The sequence below is a fragment of the Stegostoma tigrinum genome, chromosome 23 (genome assembly GCF_030684315.1).
Source record: "Stegostoma tigrinum isolate sSteTig4 chromosome 23, sSteTig4.hap1, whole genome shotgun sequence".
Classification (NCBI taxonomy): Eukaryota; Metazoa; Chordata; class Chondrichthyes; order Orectolobiformes; family Stegostomatidae; genus Stegostoma; species Stegostoma tigrinum.
Window position 1 is genome coordinate 6,322,709 of NC_081376.1, and position 18,273 is coordinate 6,340,981.

Below are 18,273 nucleotides of genomic sequence, written 5' to 3' on the forward strand. Positions count from 1 at the left end.
TAAGGAGTTTCTGGACCACGGGGGAGAAAATGGAGTCCAGCTAGGTGGAGATGAGTTCGGTGGGGCAGGAGCAGGTGGAGACAATGGGTCGACTAGGGCAGATGGGTTTGTGGATTTTGGGAAGGAGATAGAATTGGGCGCTGCGGGGTTGGGGAACAATGAGGTTGGAGGCTGTGGGTGGCAGGTCACCTGAGGTAATGAGATTGTGGATGGTTTGGGAGATGCTGGTTTGGTGCTTGTGGATGGGGGTCATGATCCAGGGGGCAGTAGGTGGTGGAGTCGGGCGTCAGCGATGTAGAGGTCAGTGCACCATACTACAACTGCGCCTCCCTTGCCCTCGGGTTTTATGGTGAGGTTGGGAGTGGAGCAGAGGGAGCGGGGGGCTGCACGTTCTGCAGGGGAGAGGTTGGAATGGGTGACAGTGGTGGAGAGGTTGAGGTGCTTGATGGCCACTTTGTAGAGCACCTGCACTTGGTTCACAACAAACACCACCACCTTCTGGTCACCAAACATTTCAACTCCCCCTCCCTGGGTGACATGTCCCTCCTGGGCCTTCTCCAGTGACACAGTGACAACACCCGCAAACTGGAGGAGCAGCACCTCATATTCCACCTCGGGAGCCTACAGCCCAATGGGCTAAACGTGGATAATAAAATGTGAGGCTGGATGAACACAGCAGGCCAAGCAGCATCTCAGGAGCACAAAAGCTGACGTTTCGGGCCTAGACCCTTCATCAGAGAGGGGGATGGGGAGAGGGAACTGGAATAAATAGGGAGAGAGGGGGAGGCGGACTGAAGATGGAGAGTAAAGAAGATAGGTGGAGAGGGTGTAGGTGGGGAGGTAGGGAGGGGATAGGTCAGTCCAGGGAAGACAGACAGGTCAAGGAGGTGGGATGAGGTTAGTAGGTAGCTGGGGGTGCGGCTTGGGGTGGGACGAAGGGATGGGTGAGAGGAAGAACCGGTTAGGGAGGCAGAGACAGGTTGGACTGGTTTTGGGATGCAGTGGGTGGGGGGGGGGGGGGGGGGGGGGGAGAGAAGAGCTGGGCTGGTTGTGTGGTGCAGTGGGGGGAGGGGATGAACTGGGCTGGTTTAGGGATGCAGTAGGGGAAGGGGAGATTTTGAAACTGGTGAAGTCCACATTGATGCTAAACATGGATTTTACCAGTCTCAAAATCTCCCCACCCCCAACCTCATCCCATGACCAAGCCTCCTCAGCCCCGCCTCCTTGACCTGTCCATCTTCTCTCCCAGCTATCAGCTCCTCCCACCTCATTAAACAAGACCCACTACCTCCTACCCGCACTTACCAATCACCATCCCACCTACCCTCCCCACCCTGACCCCTCCCCTCCCTATTTCTGAACTCCCCTCCCTATCCCCATTTCTGAAGAAGGGTCCCAACCCAAAATGTCAACTTTTCTGCTCCTCCGAAGCTGCTCGTCCTGTGTTCCTCCAGCTTCATACTGTTATCTCTGGCTCCAGCATCTGCAGTTCTTACTTGCTCCATTAGAATAATGTCTCCATTTACCCTCTCTGTTCTCCTTATTGACCTTAAACCAGCAATCAAAATCAGTCCTTCACCTTTTAAATTTACAAGCAAGACAACCAATGCTTCTATAAACTCTCCTTGGCGTCCAGATACATCATTGTGAAACAGGTGGTGCTGGAAAAGCTCAGCATGTCCGGCAGCATCTGTGAAGAAAATGTCAGAGTTAACATTTCGGGACCAGTTCTGAGGAGGGGTCACCAGGCCAGAAATATTAACTCTGATTTCTCTCCACAGATGCTGCCAGGCCTGCTGAGTTTTTGCAGCAACTTCTGTTTTTGTTCCTGATTTACAGCATTCGCAGTTCTTTCCGTTTTTATATCAGTGTGAAACTTGCACTGAAATTTCAACCAGTCCTTTCAAAGCTACCCAAAACACATCTAACTCCAGATGTGGTCTAAACAGGCTTTAGCATTGCTGAAACATGACTTAGAGTCTGGTATTCTATTCCCCTAAATATAACACTCACATTCCAATAGCCTTTTGAGAGTGATCTTTGTATCTGGTCATAACAGATTAATGGTTGCATATACACCTGGACTCCCAAGTATGACAGGGCCTCCCAGAGTTTCTGGCTTCAACCAGTTTAGAAATTCCCCTGATATTCAATTTCAGTATTACTTTTTCACTATTCCTTTGTGGGATGTGGGCATCGCTGGCTGGCCAGCATTTCTTTCCGATCCCTAATTGCCCTTGAGAAGGTGGTAGTGAGCTGCCTTCTTGAACTGCTGCAGTCCTCCTGCTGTAGAATGACCCACAATAGCCATTAGGGAGGGAATTCCAGGATTTCGACCCAGCGACAGTTAAGGAACGGTGATATATTTCCAAGTCAGGACGGTGAGTGACTTGAAGCAGCACTTGGAGGTGGTGGTGTTCCCATGTATCTGCTGCCCTTGTCCCTCTAGATGGGAGTGGTTGTGGGTTTGAATTCACATTTTGGGTTGTAAGTTCACATTTCAATAGTTGAGGCTCCCAATAGAGAGAGATGTTGGTGCAGGGCTGTTAGTAACATGCCAATTAGAATGCTTACTTGTTTGCAGTGTCCAGCTGAAGTCCAATCTCTAAACCAGAATTGGAACCTCTATTCAAATCCATGAGCTTCAACACTGGTCAGCTAGTCTCTTTTTACAGCCTGCATCAAAAGCCTTCTGGAAATCCAGATAACTTACCCTTGCCCCACAAAAATCCAAAATCAGGCTTATCAGGCATGACCTATCCATTACAAATCCACAGTGCCTCCCTCACTTCAGCTGAAAATGCTTAGGTCTTCAGTCACCAGGTCTTCAAAAACGGATTCCAGCTACTTCAATAATAGATGCCAAGACTGACTGGTCTACATTTCCTTTGCTTTTCCGCCACACATTTTGCAAATATTCCCTGCTCAAACAAGGAAGATGTCTGAACATCCAAACGCAGATTCTAAAAATTGTTTGTCCCAAATATATAGTACAAGAAAAAGCCACTTTAACGTCAACTGTGATTCTTTCACTAAAATTTACATTGGAGTAGTATCTTCAGGTGTTTTCAGCACAGAATGAGGCCATTCAGCCCACTGTGCCTATGATGGCTCTCTGAAGGAGCACCACTCCCCATTGTTCTGCACATTCTTCCGTTCAATGTAATGAAACGTGCCATTAATATGGTTACCATCCACTTTCTGCACTTAGTCTTCCTGCTCTTCAGTCACAAGTGTAGCTGCAGATGGCGTTGAATTGTCTTTTCCCTGACCTGATCATCATTTTCCCCCCACACACGTTCACGTTGCTTTGAGCACTGACAGCTCCAGTTCGATTGCATTTTTCACTTCCTGGACACACAGCCCTAGATCTTTCAAGCAGTGACAGCAGCCACCAGATTGTTGCTGCACTCCTAAATTCTCAGGGTCTGTGTTTTGGCTTTCTGAGGAACGTAACTCCACTGGAGCAGAGCTGGAGAAAAGGTGGCTTTGCCTTTGTTCGCTGAGGAATACAGTTTAGGGGCAGAAAGTTATGCTGGGCCTTGAGAAAATGTTGGTTAGGCCACAGCGAGGAGTGTTGTGAATAGTTCTGGAATCCACAGTATAGGAGCAATGCGATAGCACTGTAGGAGCTGCAGAAGTGATTTACCACAATGTTGTCTGATTTGCAGGGTTTCAGCTATGAACAGAGATTGCACAGACCAGAGTTGCTTTTCTTAAGAGCAGAGCAGACTGAGGGGAGGGAAATGATTGAGATATATAAAATTGAGGGCTCTGCGGTAGACAGGAAGAAAACCTTTCCCTTGGTAGAGGGATCATGACCTGAGGACTAGATTTCAGGAAAGCAGCAGGTTCTCCTCTCTAGAGAAGATGTGAGGATGAACATTTTGACCCAGAGGATGGTGAGAATCTGGAACTCACTGCCTATAGAGGGTGAGACAGGCAGAAACCCACATAGCATTGATGTAGTGTTTAGATGCACAATTGCAATGTCAAGGCATAAAAGCTGTGGGCCAAGTACTGGGAAATGAATAGTTAAGGGATTGTTTTTGATTGGTGGAGACACAATGGGCCAAAAGAACCTTTTACTGTGCTACATGAATCTATGACTTGAAAAGATATTTTTGCACTTTTGCAGGGAGAGCTACGATATGGCAAGTTTAAATGTCCGGTCTTCCAAACAGTCTTAGCAAACAGATGAGTGAATGGGTAGGTGAGTGGTGGCCTGAGGAAGGTTGGGTAGGTTGGTCAGAGGTAGTTAGCTGTTTAGTAAATGGTAACAGGCAGGAGTCTGTGTCATTCTGCTGGTTGGGTGGTCGATGGAGAGACAGCGCGATTGAGGGGTCAGCTACCCAGAGCTACCCAGCAGTTAAACCTTCAAGTCAATCTAATGTATCCGAGGCAGCTATCCAACTAACTAGTGCAGAGCTGTCCAAAATTTCTGGCTTCAACAAAAGAAGTATAATTCAAAATTTTGGAGATTAGAAGATTTTACTATCACTCCCACCTGCACTTGAATCACACTCCTAGAATATTCCACCTTGAGACTTCCTCTTCTGCACAAAACTTTCAAGATGTGGTTCTCACAAAGTTGAGATGTAACTGTTTGTGGACTGACAAATCCACAGTGAGGCTTGATAGTGCAAACACTGGAACTGAAGTGCTGAAGCTGGAGTTTGCAATTCCAACAACTGGGAGCTGGGATTGGGGAGATGGGTTCAACATCTGAAACTGTGAAGCAGGAACCACAAAGCTGGGCTAAGCATTACAACAAATGCAAGCCTCCTGGAATACAGTTTAAAAGTGCACTAGTATTAGAATAGTGTTGTAATAACCCACTCCTGATTAGATTGTCTTGCGTTGCTGTGATTGTAGTGTTCTCTTCAAGCCTCATGTCCATTTACAGAACCCAAAAGAACATTTTTAACTCCTACAGACAACAAACTGTTGAAAGGCCAAGGGAGGAAATAACAAAGGATACAGAAACTAAAATCTGTGCCATCAAAACTTTCAGTTCCTTCATTTGCAAAAACAAATCACATCTCCATACCACATTAACAACCACTAAAAATTTGCAAAAATACAATTTCTATTTATGTCATGGGTTAACGAGGTTCAAAATGTCTAAGCTCCAAGAATGATTCTGAACAGTTTGCACCGAAGCAGCAAGCCTGTTCAACATAAATCAGAAACAAGTAATTATGAATATCTGCCGTAATTTCAGCCTCTATAGTTAAGTATAGCAACTCCCCAAAATCCACGTTTCCAGAAGTTACCATGCAATTGAAAGCTCCATGGTGCACACTGCAAATCATTAACACTCATTACATTTTTAAAAAGAAAATGGAGCTTAAATTCATTAAGCCCAAAAACTGGGACAGGGATCACTGTCTGATGTCCATGCACCCAGTTAATGCGTTAAGGAAAAACAAAAAAGTGTTTCCTGTACAATTCAGTGATTTCACAAATTTTCAGCTACTACTGGGTTTAGTTAGCTGCACCTATCAGTGCATCCAATCCTGAGAATAGTAACACCACTTAATGCTTGCTGAAGGGCTACTGTGCGGTGATCGGAACAGCTGCCTTGTGGGAAGGAACGCGACCTTGGAAACATGAAGAATTACCACGTGGACCAGAGATGAGTGTTCTAGAACCTTCCGAGGGTGCATTGCCTCGGATGGGTGGCTGGAGAGCACAGGGGAGGGGAGAAAGAAGTTGGAAAACAGGCAAAGTCCAGTTTCCTGCAGACATTCTCAGGCAGCCATGGGAGCAGATAGCTGCAGGAGGTCAACCTGAGAACTTGGATTCAGTACCATAGCTTAGGGCAGCACAGTGGCTCAGTGGTTAGCGCTGCTGCCTCAGAGTACCAGGGATCCGGGTTCAACTCCACCCTCGGGCAACTGTGTGAGGTTTGCATGTTCTCCCATGTCTGCGTGTTCCGGTTTCTTCCCTCAGTCCACAGATTAGGTGGATAGGCCATGCTAAAATGCCTAAAGTGCCCAGGGATGTGCAGACTAGATGGATTAGCCATGGGAAATGTGGGATTACATGGTTAGAGTAGGTTGTGGGTCTGAGTAGCATGCTCTTCAGAGGGTTGCTGTGGACTCAATGGGCCAAACAGCCTGCTTCCGCACTGTAGCGATTCTATGATACATTGAAGGACCTCACACGAACAGTCAAAGTAACTGAATGCACCTTGGCATACCACACCCTTATAGACAAGCAACAAGTTTCTCACTGCTCTATTCATCACAGACCATTACCCAACTACCAACTATTTCCATCTTCGTAGTTAACATTCACATGTTTCAGACTGCCCTCCATAATTGCTTGAGCAGTCATTCACCCTTATCTCTCATACTGCCATTTGTGATCCCAGCGCAAACACAGCGTCATGGCACTCCTATGCCCATGCCCTCAGCTACTATCCCTACTCCCGGTACAACAGTGTAGTACAACAGCAGAGGCTACAGGAAATAGCTGGCCTGGGGGCTGGTGGGCAGATGTGGTTACAAGTCCTAGCCCTAATAGGAGATGGTCCTGGTCATTATTGGACAAGCATTTGCAGCCTTGGCTCCTAAGTGATTCATCGCTGCTGTCTGGCCAGGCTGTCGAGTGACTGAATAGAAGGTGTGTGCATGCAGGTTGGAGATAGGTGGCTTACAATATTCGGTGGTGTTTTTATTGGGGGATGGGTGCATTTGTGTGTAAAGGGTCTTCATCAAATCTTCAGACAGAGGCAAAGATGAAGAGTTTGGCTCAAACCCACATGACTATATATAATAATGCTCCTATCAAGAAACTTTAAAAATTGAATTTCCATAATTGCGTTCTGCTTTGATTGTTAATAACTGAACTTTAGTAACTGTATACGCATGTGACTTGCTACTGTATTACCCCTCCCTTTTTAGTGGACCTCTGCAGAGCCATACTTTCAAGGTTTTTGTTCCTTTAAAAGCACACAATAGATTTATTCATGACACACCAGTGTCACCGACTAGGCAGCAAAGCATTAGGATCCTGGGAAGCACCATGGATCAGTGACCTTAACGTGCAGTTCCCTTAAGGAATCAGGACCGATACAAAATAGTTAAGGCATCATTTGATATTAACTGCCTGTATTAGCTGAGACAGAGAGGTTAAGAGCAGGGAGGTTATGCTGGAACTGTATAAATGTTTACTAGGCCACAGCTAGAGTATTGTGCAGTTCTGAAATCCAAATTGGAGGGTGCAGAGGAGATCTACCAGGACATTGCCTGGGCTGGAGAGAGTTTCAGTTATGGAGAGAGACTGGACAGATTAGGGTTTGATTTAACTGGAGCAGAGGAGACTGGGGTTGGTGGTGTGGGGTGTGGGTTTGCTGAATGGACGGGATTGAGATGTATAAAATTTTGAGGAGCATATGCAGGAAGAAGCAACTCCCTTTGATGGAGGGATCAATGATAGGGGGCATGGATTTAAGAGAAAAGCTAGAAAGGTTTCCAGGGGATGTGAGGAAAAGCTTTTTCACCCAGAAGGTGCTGGAATCTGGAACTCTATCTATAAAGGGTAGTAGATGCAGAAATCCTCAAAAAGTATTTAGACATGCACTTGAGATGTCAAAGTATGCAAAGTTATGGGCTAAATGCTGGAGAATGGAATTAGAATTTTTAGCGGTTGATGGGGCAAAGGGCCTTTTTCCTGTGCTGTAGATCTCTATGGCTATCAACTGTCTATCCCTAACTGGTCTCTATAAGGTGGTGGTGAATTAAAGTGGGATCACACAGGTAAACTGCAATAGCCTTTGCTTCCTATACACGTAATTCATCCAGGTTGTCGTTTCTTAGAACTGACTAAAACCTGTAATATATACACTAACTGCACAGACCAACAATTTAACACGAATGCATCCAGTCAAACTTTAATAGGCAGTAAATGGAGGGAACACTAACGATCCAACCCACCTGAAATATAATCATTCCGTCTATTTGAAACAACCTGGAACTATTTTCCTATAGCCTCAAAGTCTCCCATCACTACTGGCGTAACTTTACGCTACCAAAATATACCTAACTGGATAATGTATCATTTAACCACTAATCACCAACTGTTCCAATGTAGACAGCATCCCATAAACACACTTAGCAATGGTAACTGAGCCACAGTTATTATTCTCACATGCCATCTCTCCAGTCCAGGAGAAAGGCACTAAACAAAAAAAAATCAAAAAGGGGCGGAGATAATGGGAACTGCAGATGTTGGAGAATCCAAGATAAAGAAGTGTGGAGGTGGATGAATGCAGCAGGTCAAGCAGCATCACAGAAGCACAAAAGCTGACGTTTCGGGGCATGACCCTTCATCAGAAAAGCTTTTGATGAAGACATCCAGTAAGAATTCAAAAGCTATTGACCAACAGCCTGTCTGAACAAGACATTCCCCATGACAGAACACATCTCTCTAAAACACAGAGATAACAAGGTGTAGAGCTGAATGAACACAGCAGGCCAAGCAGCATGCGAGGAGGAGGAAAGTTCCTGATGCTGCTTGGCCTGCTGTGTTCATCCAGCTCTACACCTTGTTATCTCAGATTCTCCAGCACCTGCAGTTCCTACCATCTCAGAATGATCTTGGGCCATGCTCAACACTGCTAAACATTAAGGATTAAACATAAATAAGATGGATGAAAATATAATCTTTTCTTTCTTAAATATCGATGTTACGCCTTAAATTTTCCAACGTCACCTTGTCAATGGATTTTCCAATTCCCTCCCTTCTCCTCAAACAGGAAGGCCATTTAATACACCAGAACCTTCTCTTTAGCTCTGTAAAAAACATTTCAGGTGTCACTTCAAATGTGGACTACCCAGTCCCTCAGATGCCAAGAGAGAAGGCCATTCAATGAAAGCCTAACAAATCAAAGCTTTTACCATTGCTGAAGTATAGGTATCAGATATCAAATAATATGAGTTACTTGACATGAAATTACCAAATTCTCAATGAAACATCTGGATTTTTAAAAAAACGATAAGATTTTAAAAGTCTGAACAGGCTACTCTCTCTCTCAGCTCTACAATCACAAGCATAGTTGTAAAAGGAAAAAACCAGCAAACTTAATTTGAGACAAACATACATTGACCCCAAGTCGGAACACCATTCACCACTACTGATGTCCAAATCATTCAACAACATCCAGAGACAGAACAGATCAGCAATTTATTGTCACTCGTATTTATGAAAAAAGTGAGATATCTGTAAGTCACCACAATTTGGTGCTACTTTAATTGCAGAAATTATAAAAAGAAATGCTTGACACAAAGTTCATCCTTTGTTCCCTCCACGGCTCCTGGGTTTACGGAGTGGCTGTGGGATGCTGTTGCCAAAGCTGGCGCCGAAGTCAATGCATCACTGCCGTAGCAAGGGAGGGACAGACTGGCCCCACAAAGTTGCCACTATAGACACAAGGTATAAAACAGAACCACCATGCTACCGCTGCTGAGGACTGGACAATTCGAATCCATCACACCGCAGCACAACTGCCTTTCTCCACCACAGCTACAGGAAAGGAGAAAAAGTAGAAGGTGGTAGACGCTGCATGAATTGTAAATAGTCTCAAGCTGCTGGACAACAACTTGTACTGCTCCAGGATCAGTCCAAAGAGAGAAAACACAATCTTTTTCATCCTCTGAGAAAGTGTTGCATTTGCACATCGATGGACAACTGTTGGGACTGGTTACTGTAAAGGTATTTTATGTTTCTGTAACACCGCTGATCCATCCAAAACCAAAACACAGTCTAAACCGAAGAAACACATTTCCAACTAGGAAAGTATTAAAAACTTTAACAAACTAAAATAAAAATACATTTCACTTACTTTGCTTTTGTCTCTGTCTCTCAAGCTCACCTAATCCAGTCTTTCATTTGCCTCTCTTCCTGCACCCAATACACTTCTAATTTTGCCCAGTTCCTTCTCAGTCACCCCTCTTCTACTGTAATCTCAATCCTTAAATCTTGTTGAACAAGGAAGCCCAGTGGTCGCAAAGGCGTGACCTCACCACAGCATTGCCAGCTCAAACTGAAAGTAACTTACAAGGGGAAACATTTTATTCTGAGAAGACAAAGGATCATCCAATTATTAGGGGCCTGGTTCCCTCAGAATCTGGTAATTATTTGTTCGACACCAAGCAGCAAAGGTAGCTGTTAACACTGCAGCCTAGGAACACATGACATGAAAGCATGTGGTTAAACAAAAGGCCAATACAGACACACTGGGGCAAAAAAACTTTTCAAAAAAAAAACTTGAAATAAAAACTATTGGAATCAAAGCTGAATACTTGACATTTCTAAATCACGTGGCAAATTGCAGAATGCCCAATTTTCATACATAATAAAATACAAATTCGATTTTTGTGATATATAAATAAATGAATATTCATAAACATCATTTTAATTTGAACAAAGATTGATACCAAGGTACCCAAGGCGAATCAACTAAACAATCACGTTGACACTATCCCAAAGGAGAACGGTCCCAGAATTCTGGATAATATTTATCACAACCAGTATTATGAACAGAACAACTCAGCTGAATAATTGGAATAGTGGATTGACCTGTGGCAAAATTTTCATAGTAGTTCTGAAGAATGAGAGCTGAACGCTTTTGAAATATTCAAACTCCTTCAGAGGCTTCATTAGGTAGGTGCTGAGAGTGTTTCCTCTGAAAACTCCAGAGGTAGGGAACTCTTTCAGAATAAAAAGTGATCATTTAGGGTATTAGAGAATCATTGAATCACTATACAGTGCAGAAACAGGCCATTGAGCCCAATCCACCCTAACCTGCACATCCTTGAACACGACAGGCAATTTCCCATGGCCAATCCAACTAACCTGCACATCTTTGGACTGTGGGAGGAAACTGGAGCACCCAGAGGAAACCCACGCAGACACAAGGAGAATGTGCAAACTCCACACAGACAGTCCAAGATAATAAAATGAGAGGCTGGATGAACACAGCAGGCCAAGCAGCATCTCAGGAGCACAAAAGCTGACGTTTCGGGCCTAGACCCTTCATCAGAGAGATGCTGCTTGGCCTGCTGTGTTCATCCAGCCTCACATTTTATTATCTTGGAATTTTCCAGCATCTGCAGTTCCCATTATCTCTCCACACAGACAGTCACCCGCTTTAGTCAGGTGGCCTGACACAGAACAATGCTCACCACTGAGCAATCATACTACCCAATGTGTCACTATTGCCGGAGAAAAAGACCAGCAAATATTCACGTCTTTCATTGATCTGGCAATTTCTTGTTAGCACTCGAGTTTCGCCCTTGGAAACATGCAGTTTTTGCTCTATGTAAATATTTTCAACATATTTACACTTCTTAGGTAGTTTCCAAATTGGATGCAGGGAACTCAAAATCTAGAGGAGGAAAGAGCTTTGGGTCCAGGGTCTAATTTCTTGGTGAACTGGAATAATAGTTTAACAATTTGTAAGACTGCAGATTCAGGAGTGCTGGCATCGGGCATCGGTTCATGCCATATTTAAAATCGGTTACAACTCTAAAGTACTGACCCTAGAGAATGGTATGAAATCCACAGAACTTGAATTAAATAATTTACCAAGAACAGATTTGTACACAGAAAGGAGAATGACAACACAAAAGGCTGAAAGCAAGTATCTGTAACGTTTTTAAAAAACACCCGTGCACTTTAGCAGTATATGTTCTTACAAGGAAAAAGAAGTGGCTAGTATAATCCTGTGACTAACTGGCTGAACATTCAGACAGGATTTTAATAATTACAGACAGAAGGTGGTCCACTGCCTCATTGTGCTTGTGCCAACTCTTTGTTCGAGCAACTAAAAAAATTCCCATTGCCCTACCCACCCTCCACAAACCTGTTCTCTCTCTACTTCAAATATTTACATTTTCTTCTTGACAGATTCCATTGGTTTTGCCTCAACTACTTCCTGCGTCAAAGTATTATGTCTCCAAACAGCTCACTGGATGAAAAAGATCTCATCTGTCTCATGCTGGTAATTACATTGTTTTTCTCCCAGATTTACAATCAATCCTAATTTTCAACATCTCAGCTAAATCAGCTCCTTAATGGGAAGCAAAGGGCCCCAATTTTCTCACATAATTACTATTTCTTCATTACTACCATCGCAGTGATGAAGGGCTTGTCGTAGGAGGAGCTGGGTCTGTGCTCGATGGGGTGTTAGAAAGATCAGGGGGAATCTGATTGAAACTTACAGAATACCTGAGAGGCCTGGATAGTGTGGATGTGGAGAAGATATTTCCACCAGTAGGGGAGACTAGGACCTTAGGGCACAGCCTCAGAGTGAAGGGATGATCCTTTAGAATTGAGATGAGGAGGAATCTCTTCAGCCAGAGGGTGGTGAATCTGCAGAACTCACTGCCACAGAAAGCTGTGGAGTGCAAGCCATTGAGTGCATTTAGACTGGTTCCTGGTTGATGAGGGGAATCAAGGGTTATAGGGAGAAGGCGGGAAAATGAGCTTGAGGAAACATCAGCCACGATCGGCAGACCAAACATGACAGGCCGAAAGGCCTCATTCGCTCTAAAAACTCAGTTTATGGTCTCATGGCAATGATGGACAGCCAAACCTATCCAATGGATGGCACCTTTGCTAACTCAATTCTTCCTTAGTACTGTGTTCTGAATGCAGCTTAAACTCCTGTTTGATGGCTGGAAACATGAAAACAAGAGGATGGCAGCTGTGTCAGGCATTCTCCAGGGCAAGAATGGTGCACTTTACTGGACAGTGGGTGGGGGACTCTGGTCAATGCTGGGTATATACTAATCAGGATTATGGAATGGCTATAGTGAGGCTATCCAATAGCATTATTCACCAGATAAATGGTCCAAAAGATGCCTGCCAATAAAAGGTATGATTGTCAGTCTACTCCTCACTTATGCATCTTACTTAACCTTCCATTTTTATTTGACAAATACAACCCCTTCAGCAGGGCACACACAGATTGCAACTTACTAAACCAATAGCTCATGTCTATAGGCAGGTAGCTGTGCTAAAGTTACAAATACAGCCAATATAATCCAAAATGTTAACAAAATGCTCTATGGTAACTAGCTCAGCTGCTCTATAACGTGCATCCACTTTCCAAACAAAACGTTTAAGGTCCTGTGGAATTGTCTGAATTAGCAGAGGTGTTGACCACATGTCAAACGGGTGGCTGCTTGATGCAGAAAGCAATTCTGTCTCTTTGCGCTCGGATCAACAACTGCAATATTACAGGGTTGTCCATGGTCGCTGTACCATGGCAATTCCACAACGATAACCACAGCCCATTAAAACTAACCTCAATCTTGGCATCTGCTATAGGCCTTCTCTGTGATGCCTTATAACCCACTGAGATCTTATGAAGATTGTCCGAAATCTCTTTCAGCAGGCTTCTTCCTTTTTCAACAAGGTGCTGTCTAATGCAAGAAATGTCCTGTGGATGGGGTCTTCAACAGCAGTGGGTTTTTTCAAAAAAAAAAACGGCTCAGCAGCAACATTCCCAACTGTGCCGGCCAAATCCGAAAGGGCACTGCTGTTAGACTGGGTCTGTGGCAGGCAGTGAGGATATCAACAAGAGGAAGAAATATACTTCAGCTTATCCTCACCCAGTTATTTGTTGCAGACGCAACTTGATAGCACCTTGTGAAGATACCACCCCAACGCATACAGCAGTGATAGCAACAGGCAATTGATGGAGGTGGTAGCTGACCAAAACAGTGAAATAAGACTTCAAAAACCTGGACTTCTTCCTTTTTCTTTTGGATAAGAACGTGAAAATCTGGATAATTTATCCTTTGGCTGTTTCCTTTATTTCTTCTCTTGTATTTTAAATCTTTTCTTTCACATGACGCTGAAGATCGGCAATGTGGTTCTACAGCAGTGGCACTGCAAGGTGCTGGAGATGGTCTCAACGTCAGGAAGGAAGAGCCCAGACTCAGGCCTATGGCTATGCACTTAATAGAAGGGCTGTAATGCTAAACGTTTAGCCTTATGTCTTTATTTTCTACTTTAAACCCAACGTTTTGTACCTAGGTACCCTCGTACCTCAGATGGTACCAGGGAATTGCGAATTTGTACACTGTTCACTGCACTTTGTATTCCCATACTTGCGTACACATGACAATTAAACCCTTTCTTTACAATGGAGGATACTGTGTGGCACTACCATTGAGATAAATGATTGGCGCTTTGGCACACAATTAGAACAGACTGAGCAAGCATGAGGTGCTGTCAGCCATTCGCAGACTGGTTCTCCGGCATAACCTGTAACTATGTGACCTAGCTTTACCCTGGTCTACCAATACTCACCAAGCCAGGAGATCAACCCTGGTTCAAATGACGAGTGCAAGAGGGCATGATAGCAATGCCAGGCATACCCAACAATGACAAATCCAGTGGGCGAAGCTACAACACAGGACAATGTGCACACCAAACAGCTGGAGCAGCATAAAGTAGACGGGGGCTAGGCAAACCCACACACATCAGATCAGACAGAAGCTTTGCAAGTCCTACAACAATCAAACAAGAATGGCAGTGGACAGTTTAAAAATAACTGGAAGAGACTCCACAAATAACTACTTCCTCAACAAGGGGAGCCCAGCATGTCTGAGCAAAGTGCAAGACTAAAATATTTGTATCCACCTTCAGTCAGAAGTGCCAAGTCAATGGCCTACCTTGTCCTGCTGTAAAGATGTCCCTAGCAGCATGGATACCAGTCTGGATTTGATTCACTCCAATATCAAGAAACAGTTGGAGACACAGGGGCCCTGACAACATTCCAGCAATAGTACTGAAGGCTTGTGCTCCAGAACTTGCCGCTCCCCTAGGCAAGCTCTTCCTGTAAAACTTACAACACAGACATGTATCCAACAATGTGGAAAATTGCTCAGGTACGTCCCATACACAACAAAAAGGACAAATCCAATGTTCTCTCCAAGATGTGTGGCTGCTTTGAAGCACATTTATTTCTGAGTATTACTGAGCTGTATTCAAACTGGTCTTTCCCTCTACATAGCTCTTTCACTCATGATGTTCCCACCCCCCCTCCTCCCCAGCCCATTCCAGATGCTCAAAAGGGAGCACTCAGTCCAAGGGCACTAGATTTAATTTATAATGTTCAAACAGAGAGACTCTAGTTTCATTTCATAGAGGCCACTTCAGCTGGTCTAAAAGCCAGCTGGAAAATCATATGCAGTGGAAAAAAACAAATCGATCCAATCACAAGTTTCTGAGCCAGCTTTCCCAGCATTTATTCCATTTGGAGGTATCAACCCTGGTGGTCATAATCTAATCTCATTGCTACAACATGATTTATCTTTGCTCACAAACACCAGTGCTCTTACCTTTTCCTCCCACGTGAAAGACCAGCAGGATAAGTCAGTTCAGAAAATTTATGGTAAATACTTCTGAACATTACATCTGTTTGCTGGATTGGAAAGTCAATACTGAAACAGCTGTGCAAAAGCACGACAACATCACCAAGAAATTAGAGATAACAACGTGTAGAGCTGGATGAACACAGCAGGCCAAGCAGCATCAGAGGAGCAGGAAAGCTGACATTTCGGGCCTAGACCTTTCTCTAGACACAGAGACAGACAGACACACCCACAAGAGTTGGGGTGGGGGGGGTTGGCGGTAGGAAGAGGGTGAGAGAGCAGGGAGAGGGTGAGAGAGGAGGGAGGAGGGAGGAGGGAGGAGGGAGGAGGGAGGAGGGAGGAGGGAGGAGGGAGGAGGGAGGAGGGAGGAGGGAGGAGGGAGGAGGGAGGGATCCAATTTTGGGCCCCACGCCCTGGAACGCGTCCAGCAGAGATTCACACGGATGATCCCTGGAATGGCAGGTTTAACGTATGATCCTGGGATTGTACTCATTGGAGATCTAATAGAAACTTACAAGATAAATGTACGGTTTAGAAGGGGTGGATGCAAGGAAGTTGTTTCCATTAGGCAGGGAGACTAGGACCCCTGGGCACAGCCTTAAAATTAGAGGGGGTAAATTTAAAACTGAAATGAGACAACATTTCTTCAGCCAGAGAGTTGGTGGGCTTGTGAAATTCATTGCCCCGGAGTTCAGTGGAGGCCGGGACTTTGGATGCCTTCAAGGCAGACGTCGACAAATTCTTGATCTCAGAAGGAATCAAGGGCTACGGGGAGAGTGCAGGGAAGTGGAGGTGCAATGCCCAGCGATGATTTAAATGGCGGAGTGGATGTGATGGGCAGAATGGCCTTACTTCCACTCCTATGTCTTATGGGGTGGGAGAGAGAGAAACTGAACATGAACCAATTACAGTGCAACGATAAAGCTCACCAGAAACATTTTTACCTGAATCAGGTTACTAAAATAATCGAGATTGCAGTGTAACCCTTCAGCTGACAGTATTTAGTTTGGTACAGAGTGAGGTAGTGCACTTTGCACAAGATGGTAAACTGAGGTCCCAGCTGCCCCTTAGTTGGATGTAAAAGATCCCTGGGCACTATTGCAATGAAGAACAGGGAACTCTTCCATGCTGTTAAAAATCCACTGCGTCTTGTTGAGAGCACCCACATTTCTCTGCATTACAAAGGGCACAGCAAAAAGCTGGGCAGCATTAGCTGCAGAGTCAAGGTTGTGAAAGACATGATGCAAACACAAGTCCTTTGCTTCACAGGAACATAGATAAATAAGATCACAAGTAGCCTGTTTGGTCCACTGAGCCTGTGCTGAATGCTGGACTCCTGCTCTCTCTCCACTCCTTTTGTATTTTCATCACAGACATTTGAAGCCAATTGAATTCTAAGTTCAAGAAACAAATTGGTCAGTAGCACTCACATGACCCACTGTTTTTTATTTGGATCGATCCCACCCTCAGGCAACTGTCCTCATGGAGTTTGCGCGTCCGCCCTGTGGGTTTCCAGCAGGTACTCTGATTTCATCTCATAATCCAAAGGTGTATAAGTTAGCTGGATTGGTCACTCTAAATTGCCCTGTAGTGTTCAGGGATGTATAGATTAAGCAGGTTATTGGGGGATGGGTCTGAGCGGGATGCTGTGGAGGGCCAGTATAGACTTGTTGAGCCGACGTGAGCGTTTCCACACTGTCGGGATGCTAAGGAGAAAAAGATCCTTATAAAGCCAGGCATTGTCACAAGTTCAAACGGGAAAGCCGAAAAATAGAAGGCTGTCAGCAGTGCAGTTATCCCATACCATTCATCCCCTTATACATTCCAATTTATCTCTCAAGGCTCATTGGAGGAGTTCTCGTCACCCTTCTATAGGAAAGATATTATTAAACTGAAGGCGGCTCGGTAAAAAGTTTCTAGGGTGTTACCGGGAATAGAGGTTTGAGTTATAAGGGATTCCATGATTCTATCCAGCCTACAGTGTGAAAGCAGGCCCTTTGGCCCACTGCGTCTAGAGCGACCCTCTGAAGAGCATCCCACCCAGATCCACACACATCCCCCACCGCCCAACCCCACTCTGTAACGCCACATTTCCCACAGCCAATCCATTTAGCTTGCACATCACTGGACACTATGGGCAATTTAGCATGGCCAATCCACCTAACCTGCCTATCTTTGGGCTGCGGGAGGGATCCAGAGCGCCCGAAGGTAAGCCACACAGACACGGGGAGAGTGTGCAAACTCCACACAGACAATTGCCCGAGGGTGGAATCGAGCTGAGGTTCCTGGCGCTTTGAGGCAGCAGTGCAAACCACTGAGCCACTGTGGTGCCCTAGGCTAGAGCTTTTTTCGGGGGTGCACAGGAGATTGGGCAGTAATTTTGTTGAGGTTTATAAAATCAAGAGGGACATGTATAAGGTGACTAGCAAGAGTCTTTTGTCCAGGGTAGGGGAGTTCAAAACTAGGGAACATAGGTTTAAGGTGAGAGGAGAAAGATTTAAACATGGGGCAACATTGTTTATAAAAAAAAAACAAAATAGTTCATGCAAGCAGAAGTGGTGGATGCAGGTACAGTTACAACATCTAAAAATCATCTGGAAAAGAACATGAATAGGAAAAGTCTGGCGAAATATGAGCCAAGCGCAGGCAGGAGGGATTAGTTTGGTTGGGGAACGTGGTCGGCAGTGAATAGTTGGACTGAAGGATTTGTTTCCATGCTGTATGTTCTCTATGAAGCCTGCAGCCAGTAATTCAGAACTGAGCTCACTTGCTTCTACAAGAGAACATTTTAAAGAGCAGATCAACACTGCGTGCACACACGCGCACACATCCAGCTGGAAATTTTTATATTCCAGAATGTTTTTCTTTTTGGAGGTTT

At 44.7% G+C, this 18,273-nt stretch overlaps 1 protein-coding gene across 7 annotated transcripts in view; it reads right to left on the reverse strand.

Annotated features, from left to right (window-relative positions):
* The window catches only part of rhbdf1a (rhomboid 5 homolog 1a (Drosophila)), a 320,599-nt gene that overhangs the window by 150,599 nt on the left and 151,727 nt on the right, over window positions 1–18,273 (reverse strand). Inside the window, exon 1 of one of the 7 annotated variants that reach the window (XM_059653893.1) lies at window positions 9,851–9,958. The exons of the other annotated variants lie outside the window; for them this stretch is intronic. The gene's annotated coding sequence lies outside the window, so the exon portion shown is untranslated. Of the gene's footprint in view, window positions 1–9,850; window positions 9,959–18,273 lie in introns of those variants that run through there. 7 annotated transcript variants of the gene reach the window in all.